Source organism: Bos javanicus, chromosome 7 (assembly GCF_032452875.1).
Source record: "Bos javanicus breed banteng chromosome 7, ARS-OSU_banteng_1.0, whole genome shotgun sequence".
Classification (NCBI taxonomy): Eukaryota; Metazoa; Chordata; class Mammalia; order Artiodactyla; family Bovidae; genus Bos; species Bos javanicus.
This window is the reverse complement of record NC_083874.1, coordinates 73,146,532-73,160,699: the sequence shown is the minus strand read 5'-3', so window position 1 is coordinate 73,160,699 and position 14,168 is coordinate 73,146,532.

Here is a 14,168-nt window from a genome sequence, read left to right as displayed (position 1 = left end):
CGCCAGGCTCCTCTGTCCAAGGAACTCTCTGTTGAAAACTTCTAACTTCCTGCTCCCTGCATCCATTCCCCTCCTGAGTTCTTTGATCATCTTCGCCATCATTACTCTGAACTCTTTCTCTAGCAGATTTCCTGTCTCCAGGTCACTAGTTCTTCTAGGGTTTTATCTTATCCCTTTGTCTAGAACATGTTCCTCTGCCACATCTTTTGTCTAAGTTGCTATTTGTATTTTTATGTCTGTTATATAGGTTAATTACATATCTCGACCTTGGAGAAGTGGCTCTCTGCAGGAGGCATTTTATGCATCCCAGCAGTGCACTCTCTCCTCATCACCCAAACTGTATGTGTCTGGGTGGTAGGGTAGGCAGAGTTGGTCTGTAGTCTGGTTGGTTGCCAGGCCCTACCTTGTGCGGATGCTGCTGGCTGTGGTTTAGTGGAGCCTAGTCAAGAGGTGGCTGGTTGAGAAACCCTATGGGGCCCCAGAGGGTAGTGCTGGCTCACTGCTGGGCAGACTCAGGGTCCCAAAGACTCTGGGCTGCTGCCCACCCACTGGGAGGTGAAGCCAGGTCCTGGGGTTAGTGCAAGACCACTGGCAGCAGAGCTGTTTCCTGGAGTCTGGCTGCAGATCAGGGAGCCCAGAACCCTTTTCGGATTTTTCCTTGGGTCAGAGTGGGGAAGGTGGGATGCGGATAGGGGGAGAATATTTGCTGATACAGTTGAGTAAAGGGTATGGGGGGGTCCCAAAGCTTGGGTTGGCCTGCTAGTGGGCATGGTCAGGGCCCAGCAGGTCCCAGGTTAAGGTGTGACCTGCGTGGTAGATCCTAGTTTTTTGCTTCTGGTACCTGTCCCTGGTGGGTGGAGCTGGAGCTTGGCCCACACATGGAGCCCTCACGTGTCTAGGGGCGTGTCTGCTGATGGGCGGGGCTGTGTTTGGCCCTTTAAGTTGTTTGGCTTGAGTCCCAGCACCAGCGCGTGTACCGTAGACTGCTCGGCAGGACCAGGTGTGGTGTTGATGCTAATGAGTCAATATGGCCATTGCCGCTTTCCCGTAATTGAATGTCCCCAGAGTGAGTGACAGCCTCCAGCCTCTCCAGGAGACTCTCCAAGACCAGCAGGTAAGTCTGGCCCAGTTCAGTTCAGTTCAGTTCAGTCACTCAGGCGTGTGGGACTCTTTGCGACCCCATGGACTGCAGTATGCCAGGCCTCCCTGTCCATCACCAACTCCTGGAGTTTACTCACTCATGTCCATTGAGTCGGTGATACCATCCAACCATCTTATCCTTGGTCGTCCCCTTCTCCTCCTGCCTTCAATCTTTCTCAGCATCAAGGTCTTTTCAAATGAGTCAGCTCTTCGCATGAGGTGGCCAAAGTATTGGAATTTCAGCTTTAGCATCAGTCCTTCCAATGAACAGTCAGGACTGATTTCCTTTAGGATGGACTGGTTGGATCTCCTTGCAGTCCCAGGGACTCTCAAGAGTCTTCTCCAACACCACAGTTCAAAAGCATCAATTCTTAGGTGCTCAGGTTTTTTTATAATCCAACTCTCACATCCAGACATGACCACTGGAAAAACCATAGCCTTGACTAGACAGACCTTTGTTGGCAAAATAATGTCTCTATTTTTAATATGCTGTCTGGGTTGGTCATAACTTTCCTTCCAAGGAGTCTGGCTCAAGCACCTGTCAAATGATGACGGCTTTTGCCCTGGTATTTTGTGTTCCCCGTTAAAAGTGAAGTCTCTGTTTCCCTCAGTCCTGTGAAGCTCTGACAGTTAAGCTCAGCTGGCCTTCAAAGCCAAATGCTCTGGGGGCTTATCTTCCTGGTGCTGGACCCCTGGGCCGGGGAGCCTGACAGGGGGCTCAGAGTTCTCAGTCCTGAGGGGGAAACCTCTGCGGTAGAATTATTCTCCAGTGTGTATGTTGCCCGCCTAGTGTGGGGGTGGGATTGATTACATTGCTCATCGACTCGTCCTACTGTCTCCTCGTGGTTCCTTTTTTATGTTGGAAAAGGTTTTCTTCCGTGGGTTCCAGTCTTTTCCACTGATGGTTGTTCTCAATATAGTTGTGATTTTGGTATGCTCCTGAGAGGAAGTGAGCTCAGATCTTCTCACATCATCCTGTCTGCTCTCCCCGAAATCAGAAAGACTTTAAGAGAATGTCCCAAGAGAGAACCCATCAGATACATTCTAAGCACAGCTACTACAGTCGGCAGTAGTTTTCCCCAAAGCTACAGTTTATGTTATTTTTCCATAAGATTTAAGAAGAAGCCAAGCAATAACCATCAGGAATAGAATACACATGTGAGAGCCAGACTGTCTTTAATAGTCACATAAGTAGGACACTATCCAGTTTTCATCTGTGGCAGTTTTCAGTTATAAGAAACTCATGTGTAACCTGGATTCACCCATTTTCTTTCAAAGTCTTTTCTTTGCACAGATGTCAATCCCATCAACCCAAGCAGAAAACTGCAGTTTTATTCAGAGTTAAGAGGAATTATAATATGCTGATAGTTGAAAGAAACTGTTTTCAAATGTCAAATAAAATATCAATGATTCCTAAAACTTTGAACAAGGGTTTTGGACTCTGTAGATTCTGTTTGCAAATTGAAGACTAAGGTGTAAGCCAGGAGGGAGGTAAGAAAACACACACAGTTTGTTAAAATGCTGTCACAAGCCTAGAATAGATGTTTGAAAATGCTATATTCTGTATGATTTGATTCAGGAAACAGATAGTCTCTATTTTTATGGCAAAATTAAGACATTCAGGATGCGTATGTGCTTTCATCAGTGAAGCTTTGAATGTGTGCATGTGTATGTATGGTCTCTGTGTAAAGTCCTTTAAACCATAAGTATGTTTATATACCTCTATTTTTCTTTGTTAAGATAAACATAATGAATAGATATTCAATCAGTATCATTTCTTAAGTATCTGACATGCAACATGGAAAAATAAAAATCTCAGGAATTAATTTACAGGGTTTATTTATCAGAAATAATAAAAAAATATTAGGCATCTTTGTATCAAGAAACTGCGTTATTATAGTATATGCAGAATCTTCTGGCATGATTAGGCTATGCCTAGTTTACATTATTTGAATATTTTAATATGATCTCATTATCCTGCTTGGGCACCTGAGTCTACATGTTTGTTTGAAATTGTAAAACACAAAAAGTGACATGAACATTAAAGCAGCATTTAAAAAATCATTCATGCCCTGAATGGCTGTAGGATTTGTGGAAAGGATATGAAACGGAAGGATTTACTAGAACAAAGATCAAGAATTAAGACACTAATGCCCCATCTGTTCAATAGCTCCCAATTCTTGATGTTTACAATAATTGTGTTCAGTGCAATGAAATGAAAACAAGTTTGTGGATGTGGATGCATTTTTATTAGGTTGTTCATAAATATATCCAAATGTAACTAACGTCTTTGTGTTAAATGTAGAAAAAAGAACTAATGGATTTTTAAACTATCATTTACAACTAAAGAATCTTATCCTAACACATTTCCATTTTGCTTATAGTAACATTCATTAAGATTTTTATTGGAGAATATTTCAAAACCTCCATTATATTTAATATAATATATATTCAGTTATATGTATTATATATATGTATATATACATGTATATATATGAACTTGTGCAGGGGTAGAGAAGAACTAAAGAGTTTTAAAGGTGAATGATAATCACTCTTGAGTAATTGTATTTATGAAACAAAAAACCCATGCAAACGTCGTAAATGTAGGCTATTCACTATGAGAACTGGAGATCTGGCCCAGAAAGCATTTCTCTTAGTAAGTAAAAGGATACAATGTATAGTCTGTTACCAAGTTAACATAAAGAATCAAGATGACAAATAAAGATATATTTATTTGTCCTACATTTTAACTGGTTGTAAAGATGACAGCTCCTAATTGCCTTTGAAAGCTGTAAAGTGCGACTCTGAAAGCAGTTGAGTGGGCTTACTGTCTGTCACTACACATACTCACTGTTAGAATTTCAGCAGAAAGTAGACCATTCATAAATTTCATTTGGGGGATGAGAGAATGAACCCCAAAATACTATTCCCTCCCCTCGTAAAAGAGATTATCTCCTATTTAATAACTGTAATATACCAGACACTGTTCTAGTTTCTCCCTCCTCGACATGAACTTTGCAATCACATAATTATGCCATTTACAGATAGAGAACCTAGGTTCAAAAAGAATAAGGGACTTCCTCTGAGACACATGGGGTATAAATCAGAACTTGGATTTGACCACAGGCACAGATTTCGTGGCTTCCAAAAATTCATGATTATTAAACAGTGAAGGTAGTTCCCTTCCGTGTATTCTGGGAGTAGAACTGACATGAGAGGCTAATGAAAATATTTCTGATCACAAATGTTTGTGACAGTGAAATGTAAAATACAGGTTTAAATGTTTGATATAAGGAAGAAGAGCTTCTCTGATGGTTCAGTGGAAAGGAATCTGCCTGCTAATGCAGGAGATGTGGGTTCGATCACTGTGTCGGGAAGATCCCCTGGAAAAGGAAATGGCAACTCATTATTCTTTCCTGAGAAATCCCATGGACAGAAGAGCCTGGAGGGCTATAGTCCTTGGGGTCACAAAGAGTCGGACACAACTTAATGACTAAACAACAACAAATAGAGAATAAGAATAACCTATGTAAGAAAGTAGAATTTAGAGTTAGACACTTTCTTTCTCAGTAAGTGACTTACTGTTTGGTCACCTGGCTTCTCTAAACTTCAGTTTCTTTATTTGTATTGTATTAGATGAGTAATAACTTTATTTTACATGGAATATCTATGATATACCTACAAAATATTTTCAAGAATCAGCAGTTATAGTTAACACAATCTTTATAATGTAATAATTTGTGATAATATATGACTTTTCCAATAACTTAACTTTTCAAATATTGAAATTGAGGTTTTACACACGTCCACCAATTAAGCTGAAACTTCACAGTTAAACCAACACAGTCAAATTTTATCAAATACCAGGTTGACCATTTGGGCTTTTTCTTCATATAATTTGAGCTTGTAGCAAGAAAACGTTGGTCTTTGCAGGGAAAGCAAATTCATTATTTCAGAAAAATTTGACTCAGCAGGTGGTAGCACAAAAGACATAAAATGCTTAAGGCTGAAGCATCTGCAAGGCTCAACTATAACCACACAACAGAAGATAAAAAATTCTTCTTCATCCAACCTCTTCTGCTTAACTCTTTCACCAATAAGACAACTCACATTGAGTGAAAATATGATAGCTTAATATTGAAAATAGAAAAAATGGAATATAAAATAAATGACATGAAAATGAAGGAATAAGTAAGAGGTTGAGGAAAATTATCTACTCTTGCTATGTCTTACTCTTTTCTGATAATTGGTATAATTGTTGTTGAAGTAGGAAGCAGTCCAAAAACTCTAGAAAGCAACTTTGAAAGACAAGCCATTTATTATTGATTTGGCAAATTCTGGAATTGATGATAAATCAAAGAAAGCTTTGCTAGACAAATAAAGTATCAGGGAAACTCTGATGAGATCCATTTTTATACCATGCTTTTCCTATTTTTAATGTGTTGGGGAATCTTTCAGAAGGGAAGTTTAGCAGGGAAGTTCCTTGATGAACCAAGTGAATAATATCAATGTTCAGAAATTCAAATTAAACACAAATATCAACTATTATCAATTGAAAATTGCAAAACAAAACATTTTTTGTTTTGCAATTTTCAATAGATAAATTCAAATTTAAAAGATGCTTATATTTCTTTTAAAGATCCAAGTGGAATGCAGCCAGAACTTAGAAACAGTATCTGAAAAGCAACTTAGCTAGGCTGATGTTCTGTTCTTACCCTTCTTTATTAAATATTTGGTGAACCATGTTAAAATACTGTAGTTACTCTTTAGGTGACCTTGAGAGACTCCATACCTCTAGGAAAACTAGCTATTTCAGGGATTGAACTGTCCTAAGTTAGTCTGACAGCCATATGTTTAAATCATGATTTCAGTGCCTGGAGAAATTTTTGTCAGGCTCGCAAACAAGTCAGTGAATTCAGGAGAACTGCCCTGTGGCTTTGGAAGAACATGGTTAGGGAAGGTCAGTCAAGGTTTGGAAAGCCTTTGTCAAAGGCTTAAGGAGGACACAAATACAAGCCCTGCTCTCAGACAGAGCAGCAGCTACTGCCCACGTACACGCTCATGGGAGGCCCCATAAATTATGAAAAAAAATCCATTACAAACTGTGGCCTCCATCCCCCACATTTCCCAAAATCAAGGTGTAATTTGGCTCGGAGCAATATATAAGAACAAAGGAAAATTTAAAAAAAATTAAAATAGAAGGCAGACTAATACCACCTTCGTTGAGAAGAGCTTGTGAGGCACCAGGAAAATGTGAGAGGGAAAAAGCCCAAACATTTTAGGACTAAATTAGTTTAAACCTTACAGTAACCCCTCTACTATAATGTAGGGATACAGGTAGAGCAAGTGTTTGTAAAATTTGAAATTGTAGCCCCAAATTTTCTTATCATTCTTTCCCTTTCAAATATCATTCTTACTCTAAAGTTGCTAACATTCCTTCTTTTTTGAAACATTGATTAAGAAATAAAGATAAATATAATCTTCAGAGCTCAATGTATAGAAAAATAAAATTTTATTTAAAATCTGAAAAGATGATGCCTGGGCAATATTAAGTAGTTACTTGTTCATATCACTTGTATTTGCAGAGCCCTCAGTGACCAGCCTTATCATAATTTCTATTTGGTTTCCAAATTCATATTCAAATTTGGTATTTATTTATTTAACAGCATAGTGCTCTATTGAAGGACACACCTGCTTAGAACTACTAGTTTCGCTTTCTAATTCCCATTTGCAGAATTCACATCTATGTGTACATTACTGCCTGGAGTTCCCAGAATTTATTTTATTCAAAATCTTTACAAATGTACTAAATAGTCAGGTTATCCTTAGAACTGGAAAAGTCAATTCACAAGTCCTTGTGAAGGAGCATATGATAACAAAATCATCAAGAATCTTTTAGAGGAAAAAAGTCTAGGCATAGACATTGTTCTACCAGATAGAAAAATGCATATGAAAAAGTATAGTAAATAAACTCAAGATTTCTGGCCCTGAACGATCTATATAGCTATTTTAAAAATAACGAAAAACCCAGAAACATTGATGAACATATGATAAATTTTATATGAAAAAGTAATATTCCAAATCTTTGAAGTAATTTATTATTTAATACATTTGGCAACATTTTGAAGCACACATTAAAGTCAAACAGAAACTTTGATTTGCACCTCCAACTGTAAATAAAAATGGATTCTTTGTGAAGGAAGAAATTTACAAAAATCGTATAGATCAGTTAAATAAATAATAAAAGACAACTCACAGAAAACAAATGAGTATAGAAGATGAAATGTTACATCAGTAAGATAATTCTACTAACAGAAATATAAGAGCAGATATCTAACTACAGTTGTGATCAAGAAAATACAGACTAAAACAAGATAATGTCATGGTTATCAGATTGTTACAAATATTTTAAAGACTTTAATGTTCTGATTTAATGTTCATCTGAAAAATTGCTGGTAATAAAAGCAATGTTAGTATATATCAAATGATAAATACATATATACAAAATTTCTATCAGTAATACTATTTCTAGGAATGCATTCTTTAGATATTTTAGTACAAGAGGGAAAGTGTGTATATGCTGCTAAGTAGCTTCAGTCATGTCCAACTCTGTTCGACCCCATAGACGGCAGCCCACCAGGCTCCTCTGTCCATGGGATTCTCCAGGCAAGAACACTGGAGTGGGTTGCCATTTCCTCCTCCAATGCATGAAAAGTGAAAAGTCAAAGTGAGGTCGCTCAGTCGTGTCTGACTCTTAGCGACCCCATGAACTGCAGCCCACCAGGCTCCTCCATCCATGGGATTTTCCAGGCAAGAGTACTGGAGTGGGGTGCCATTGCCTCCTCCAAAGTGTGTATATAGATGGAAATTTAATGTAGAATCATCACTAAATGCCTCTGAAGTTAGAAGCATAAAAGTTCAAATATGAGGGAATGGTTGAATAAATTTTGATATATTCACATCATGAAATTGTATGCAATGCTTAAAAATAAAACAAGTAAATCTTTACTCATTGACACAAAAAGATGCTTGCAATGTATTGCTGAATCAAAAAGCAAATGTAAATAGTATGATTTCTGTTTTGCAAAATACATATAAAAACAAGGTAAAATATAGGTCTGATATGGTACACATTTCAGACAATAAAACTACCTGTAGATATCACACCTTTTTAATTTGTCATTTCCACATAGTACAACTTTTAAATGTATATACATATTTTGTAAAAACTTTAATAAAACAATAACAGGAAGAAAAAGTAAAAGGTTGTGATATCAATTTCCTGACACAGAAGAAATCAGTGACACCTGAGTTCACTTAAAACCACAGAAGTCTGACTCTTATGTGTTTGCAGAGACAAGTTTGTATTATAATTATCACCCAGAAAATGTTGGATTCTCAAAATTGCTGAGATTTCATTCACTTCTTCTAGAAGTTGAAGAGGAAGTGGCAGCCTAGTGCTAGAAGCTCATACTCACTTTCTCTGTTCTCCTAATTACATAGTCATCCAGGAGTAACACTTCAGAAATAAGATAACTTAGTTCAGAATCTCAAGTTCTGCTTCAAATAATGTGCTTATAAGTTTACTATAAACTCAGTAACAGATGATTGAAAAGCAGAGGCTGTCAATCAGCTGAACAGACACGGTTGAGTAGGAAGGACTCACTGGGTGCATGCTATAAACACCAGAACAGTTTACAGTGTCACCGGTGTGGAGACTTACAGCCCCTGCCCGTATTCGGTGAGTTTGTTTCAGGGTTTCAGGCAGAATTTGTTTTGTGCTTGCTAGCTAGCCTACAGAGCATACGTTTAAATTTGTTAGCATCACATTGATGGGAACCAGAGTTCTTTGCCTAGTTCTGTCTGCAGACGTTGGAACGCCACTAGCCCTTTAATTCTCATGGGCCAATTGTTAAATAAGTCCCTTTGTTTCCCTGACTTGAAAAGATATGTAAGTTTGGTTCTGTGATTTTGCACAACAGGTATCTAAGTAAACAGCTCCCAATTCCTATCAAGCATGCTCTTTTCTCTCATATGAAAGGTTTTACTGTTATTTTTTTTTTTTTAATTTTCACATAGCCTCAACAAAGAGAGGCTGTTTTAAAATAGAGTAAGTTTAAAACCCTGCTTTAAAACAGAGTAAGTTTAAATGTCCCAAATGTCTTTTTTTCACTCCTAAAAAATGTACCATCATAAGTCCATTGTTTATGGAGATTTAAAAAAGTTAACCTCATGGTCAAGAGAAAAGTATAATTCTGCTTTGCATCCTTGTACAAAGAAAGAAAACAATTCTTCCTTAATAAATAGAATACACTTTGGGCATCTATTTTCTCTGGCTTGAAAGCATGGCTTTCTGTCTAAAGGATGAAAAGGTCAGGATTAATCATTGATAAATATATCTGCAGGATTTTATTGCAACACTTCTAATTTTAAAACTCTGATTATTACATTTTACTACTGCATCTTGGTAGATGAGAGTAGCATTTTCTTATTTCCAACTCAGCTTAGATAGGTTTGCATTTCAAAAGAGTAAGTGAGTAAAAATTAGCGTGATAGTCAAGGTGGCATCATCCAGGGAAGTAAGGCATGCATCAGTCTCTAGGGCTTCCCTGATGGGCTTCCCTGGTGGCTCAGAGGGTAAAGAATCTGCCTTCAATGCAGGAGACACAGGTGACATGGGTTTGATCCCTGGGTCGGGAAGATCCCCTGGAGAAGGAAATGGCAACTTGCTCCAGTGTTCTTGCCTGAGAAATTACATGGACAGCGGCATCTGATGGGCTACAGTTCATGGGTTTGCAAAGAGTCAGACATGACTGAATGACTAAGCAGACTGGTTGCAAAGAGAAGGACTTTCCTTGTGCTTTTGAGATGAAGTGAGAGTAGAGGTTGGAGGGAGGGGTTAGATGTCCAATCTTGGATGGGCATAGAGGTGGCAGAGGTTTTGTTCAAAGCAGACTCCATGAAGGAGATATCCAAGTAGAGGGACAGCAGAGCATTTTCACAGAAACAGGGGTCATGTCCTGGCTCACATAATTAGTGAGCAGAGACAAATTACTTAACCTTTCTATGTCTCTGATTATTTGCCAAATAATTAGGAGTAAGAGCCACTTCAGATTTTTCCTGTGAGTCCTAAATTAGGTAAATAAAGTTCTTAGCACCGGGCTTATATGTGCTAAGTCACTTCAGTCATGTCTGACTCTTTGTGACCCTATGGACCCTATGCATTCTCCAGGCAAGAATACTGAAGTGGGTTGCTATTCCCTCCTCCAGGGGATCTTTCTGACCCAGGGATCGAACCTGAGTCTCCTGTATTGCAGGAAGATTCTTTATCATCTGAGTTACCAGGGAAGCCCAGTGCTTAGCACATGATAAATACTCAGTAAATATTTTTTAAAGTAACTGATATTATTTCTATTCTTAATACTATTATTATCACTACTGTAATAAATCTTTCTGAGACTCAGTTTCTCTACAGATTGAGATTAATATTTGTTCCTCACAGTGAGGTTCAGTTCAGTTTAGTTCAGACACTCAGTCATATTCGACTCTTCGCGACCCCATTGACCACAGCACGACAGGCCTCCCTGTCCATCACCAACTCCCGGAATCTACTCAAACTCATCTCCATTGAGTTGGTGATGCCATCCAACTGTCTCATCCTCTGCCGTCCCCTTCTCCTCCTGCCTTCAATCTTTCCCAGCATCAGGGTCTTTTCTAATGAGTCAGCTCTTCGCATCAGGTGGCCAAAGTATTGAAGTTTCGGCTTCAACATCAGTCCTTCCAGTGAACACTCAGGACTGAAGTGAAGTTAGAAATCAATTATCTGAGGGAAATTTCACCATAGGTATCATTACTGGAGACAGTGACACTGTAAGATTTTATTTTTCTTTAAGGAACACAGCTGCGGTCATCATCACTTGAGAATTTACAAAACAGGCATGCTAATGCTACACATCGAGCAACACATGTCTTCCTGGATACGCTGTACAATTTAGGATTTAATGGATGAACTTAAGATTCCTAGAAGTGATGGCAATGTCTATCACTGTGGGCAGTCATTATAGGCTTTAGATAATCCTACCTGAAAGACTGTAGTCTAGTTATAAATGTTCTGAAAGATTGAGATCATACAAACACTGAAGTTAGATCAATCAGAATGTACAATTACTTCTCCTCCTTGACTCCATGAACCTCTGCACAGGTAAAAACAAAAAATGTTAATGTTGCAGTTTGCAAATTGTATAATATAACCTCTACACCCTTCTCTATTTCTTTTTGAATATATGTCTCTTACTGCAGTTATTAATTGAGAAAATTGTTTTCCTATATATCAGTTTGCTGAATATTTTCAAAAACTTGGCACTCAGATATTGGTGCCTAGGCTTCTATTGGACTAAAAACTTCCCTCCTCTAATCCAGTCCTTACAAATACAGACTGATTACATTGCAAACTATGACAGGCACATTTCCATCTCCAAAGTATTGGAGCCCTGCTGGTTAGGGATCTTCTGATTATTACGAATACCAACAATAGTAAATCATATAAGGGGATTTTTCTCAGTGCAATCATTCTTAAACTTCTCCTGCTGAGTTTAATATTTCTAAGTGCTTCAGAAGATATCCAGCTTCTGTTCTCACTGGAAAGCATTACTACTTCTTGTCTAATATACCTAGAGAGATGTCGCTGAGAAACAGTGGCTGCCACTTCAAGTATTTAGGGGCCTGTACTCACAGGTTGGGGCAGGTAATTCTGGTTTGGGAGCTGGAAAATGGGTTTCCTTACTCGCTGATATTAAGACTATAAGCTTCCTGAGAACCAGGAGCATTCAGAGTGGACAAATGTATTGAACACATCATAGAAGATAGAAGAGCAAAATAGACCCTGGGGTGAAATGTGAGTAAGAATTAGAGGGACTTATTGGGAGATAGAAAAATGCATTTTCTGGCATTTCTGCACATCTTATGAGCAGGAAACAATCGTTGCTTTCTTCCAGATTATTTTTTCATAGATGTTTCTTTAGTAAACATCCTTATAAGAGAGTATGTCTCTTTAGAGCAAAAAGCAATTTTTCTTATAGCCTTGGAAGGTAGAGATAATGTTTCCATCTGGAACAAAGCACAAGCATGCTCATTTCTCATAGTAAGACATGTGGGTCCCCTAAATTGGAATCTCCTCTACTATAATGCACCCCATTCAATTTGCAGATGTCACCTGGCCCTCTTCATGTCACCCTGTGAAAATCAGGGCATGGGACACTGATGCAAATGTGATGCTCGTGCTGCATGCCTTATGCTGCGTGCTTGGAATAATAAAGTCCTTTGTTTTTGACATGGGGATCTTATGTCTTTTACTAGCATTCTTGAAATGGCAAAGTATTAGCTTACAAGTAAATAAATATTAGATACTTTATAGGTCTTGAGAGACTCTAGGGAAAAAAAAATTTGCAGCATATAAAAGAAGTGTAGAAAGATAAAAGACTAAAAATATCCTGTGATTCCCTTCCTTCATATTTAGTAAAGGTTTGTGCTGTGCTGTCTAAGTGGCTTCAGTTGTGTTCAACTCTTTGATCCTATGGACTGTAACCCACCAGGCTCCTCTGTCCATGGAGTTTTTCAGGCAGAATACTAGAGTGGGTTGCCATGTCCTCCTCTAGGGGATCTTCCTGACCCAGGGATTGAACCTGTGTCTCTTGCATCTCCTGCATTGGCAGGTGGGTTCTTTACCACTAGTACCACCTGGGAATCCCAATAAAGGTTTCAGATCAGATCAGATCAGATCAGTCACTCAGTCGTGTCTGACTCTTTGTGACCCCATGAACCGCAGCACGCCAGGCCTCCCTGTCCATCACCAGCTCCCGGAGTTCACTCAGACTCACATCCATCGAGTCAGTGATGCCATCCAGCCATCTCATCCTCTGTCGTCCCCTTCTCCTCCTGCCCCCAATCCCTCCCAGCATCAGAGTCTTTTCCAATGAGTCTTAGCATGAATTCATTGATTCAGGTATATATCAAGCACCTTCCAGATGGCAGGGATTATTCCAGATACAAGGGATAGAACACTAACTATGACCAACAATTTCCTTCCTCTCTTGCTGCACACCTACTGGTGAGCAAGGACAAATATAAAAAGGTGAATACATAGATTTTAAAATCTCAGATGGTTATAAATATTATGAAGCTCAATGAAAAGAATAATATCATTACAAAAGCTTCTTTAAATAGGGTGGTCTGGAAAGGCCTACCTGAAGTGACAGCATTTAAGATAAAGGTCTGCCATGTAGACTTTGGGGGGAAGAATATTCCAGGAGGACAGGGAAAAGGAGAAGGAGAGAAAGTGAAATGGAGGGGAAAAGAGAGGGAGAGAGAGAAAAGCCACATGAGTAGAGACACTGAAGCTTGAAAAAGGGAAAGAAAAGCTGTGTGGCTGGAACATAATGAGTGAGAGGAAAAGGAAAACTGGCTGAATTTAGCCATTTGTGCAGGAGCCAGATCGTGTTGAAAATTATAGACTACAGTAGGCAATCAGATGGGATAGATGCTGTCTCTGTTCCTTTGTGAATTAAACTGGCTCACATTCCTCATTATTTTAAAAAAAGACACAAAGTCTATTGATGCTATGAGTCTTCTGAAAATAAGGAATACATTTGCACAATGGAAGGCAGGTGTATGAATTGCAAAGGAAAAAGAAATGCCTTCACCTTAAAGTGTTTGGAAAACAGAACAAGGTATATTTGCAACTAGCTATTACTATTCGGAGAAGGCAATGGCACCCCACTCCAGTACTCTTGCCTGGAAAATCCCATGGATGGAGGAGCCTGGAAGGCTGCAGTCCATGGGGTCGCTAAGAGTCGGACACGACTGAGCGACTTCACTTTCACTTTTCACTTTCATGCATTGGAGAAGGAAATGGCAACCCACTCCAGTGTTCTTGGTTGGAGAATCCCGGGGACGGGGGAGCCTGGTGGGCTGTCATCTATGGGGTTGCACAGAGTTGGACACGACTGAAGTGACTTAGCAGCAGCAGCAGC